Here is a 2,221-nt window from a genome sequence, read left to right as displayed (position 1 = left end):
ATATTCATTATTATATTTACTAAAAATCTATAATACAGCACAAATTTCAGTACAGTAAAGAACAAACGTGTTGCTGGTGAGAATGTTTTGAAAATAGTGCTTTGTAAATTCACTTGGAAAAAAATTAAAATACAAACTTTGAAATTCCATTTATACTTTTGGCAGACTGTTTCAAATGTCTGTAAGCTTAAGCATTTCATATAAATTTCCTCTCCTTCATTAATATTGAGCACCTGAGAAAAATCATATAAGGCTTTCAGAAACCTGATTTTGACTAGATAAATACCAAAATGAAATGATTATTCATGATACTAGTTGACCTCTTTAGATACATACCTAAGACTGTAGATATGTAAATCCACCATGTTTAACTGAGTACATCAGAGCTGAAGATTGAATTATCCACAACCCAGGGATAGAAATAATTATATTAGAGCTCATTTCAGACCATGTAGTTCTCTATTAGTAATTGTATTGGGCTATTGAGACACAATCATTAGAGACATAAAATGGTCATTTTGTATATTAGTAGTAAAAGAAAAAATCATAAACCTTTAAGGAGAATTCATAAAATATGTACTTTTGACTCACAGTTAAAACATTGATTAAATTGTACTCTACAAAAGTAGGCATTAAAAAATAGGGGGCATCACCAAGGAGGCCGACTACCAACAACCACCTTAACTTTTTACAAGTATCCAGTCACCAATAATGTAATAAGCACAGGACTTTGAAACACATATATTATTAAATGCACCTAGAAAACGGAGATGCTTGCCATCAAACTGCTCAATGTTTTGAATAAGACCCTTACAGCCAAGAGCAACATTAAGCTGTTAGAGATGCTCAAAGTCTACAGCTCAATTTTTTTCTTAAAACGTTTCAGAGGTTTCTAAATAAAATAGCCATGCTATGGACTTTGCATAATAAATACCCTTATTATAATCATTCAAAGAAAAACGTCTAACTGGACAGCTATTCTAAAACCTACTTATTGTTTTGTCACTGTGTTGTTGTTTAATCACTAAGTTGTGTCCAGCTCTTTGTGACCCCGTGGGCTACAGACCACCAGGCTCCTCTGTCCATGGGATTTCCCAGGCAAGAGTATTGGAGTGATTTGCCATTCCCTTCTCCAGAGGATCTTCCTCACCCAGGTTTCAAACCCCGGACTCCTGCATAGCAGGCATATTCTCTACCATCTGAGCCACACTGTAACTGTCTCTAAACCTTGGATTTATATTGTATTATTTTGTTTCCCTGTAAGCCTACAAATATAGATAGATGCTTCACATGAATTAACTTGCGTACTCCTCACAACATGGTGTTGTGAGATCTATAATTTGTCCCATTGAAAATAGAGAAAAGTAAAGCACAGAAAGGCATAGAATTTTGCCCAGTGTCATGGATCTAGGAAGTAGCACATTTGTGATTCAAAACCACCAGATATATAAGAATGTCTTCCAGTCAGTTCTAGAATTCTCTTCTATGGAAATACATATATCAGGCAATCACATAGGCCATATAATTCCAGAAATTCAGAAAAGTTTCATGGTCTCTTTTGGTCCTTCTTAAATAAACTCACTGATGTTACTTGCTGGTTGACCTACCCAGTTCCTGCTATTATCCTGACCAGATTTAAAATGAATTAACTTTTATTAAATGCTATTTTTAGTGCAAATACCAGCCTCCACTACCATGAATTATGCAGTTGGGCTTCCCACATTTGGGGAAATTGCAGGGATCAGCACAATGGTGTGAAATGGATGAACCTAACGGGGAAAACCATCTTCATGGTCATGGTACCTCCCCTACCAGGTAAGTATAAATATCTACTATTTTTAATAACATGCATTAGATCAGGAGTGTTAGCAATATTGTTTCACAAGTAACCCCAGCTTTACAAAGGAGGAAGCTGAGACTCAGAGAAATAGAATCTGGCTCTAGGATAAGCAGGCAGCCAGTAAATGGCAGAACTAGTACACAAACTCACATCTTTATACTATAAAATAATTTATAATATAAAAGACTTTATAATATAGAAGAATTTTAAAGAGCCATCACATGAAATTAGCAGTTCTTTCAAGGGTAGTCATACTCTGGCCACACCCTAACCCTAGCAAAGATGGCCTTATTTTTACAGTACAGCTTGACTCTGAGATTTTCTGCCGAGAACCCTTTGCCATGAGCCGCAGGCCACTTAGCTAGGCCCGAAAGCCCTGTT

At 35.9% G+C, this 2,221-nt stretch overlaps 1 pseudogene; it reads right to left on the bottom strand.

Annotated features, from left to right (window-relative positions):
* Positions 1 to 1,668: 1,668 nt before the first annotated feature.
* On the bottom strand, positions 1,669 to 1,823 carry LOC128044089 (uncharacterized; annotated as a pseudogene).
* Positions 1,824 to 2,221: the final 398 nt, after the last annotated feature.

Source organism: Budorcas taxicolor, chromosome 2, assembly GCF_023091745.1.
Source record: "Budorcas taxicolor isolate Tak-1 chromosome 2, Takin1.1, whole genome shotgun sequence".
In the NCBI taxonomy this organism is placed as follows: domain Eukaryota; kingdom Metazoa; phylum Chordata; class Mammalia; order Artiodactyla; family Bovidae; genus Budorcas; species Budorcas taxicolor.
This window is presented reverse-complemented; position numbering and strand designations above follow the sequence as displayed.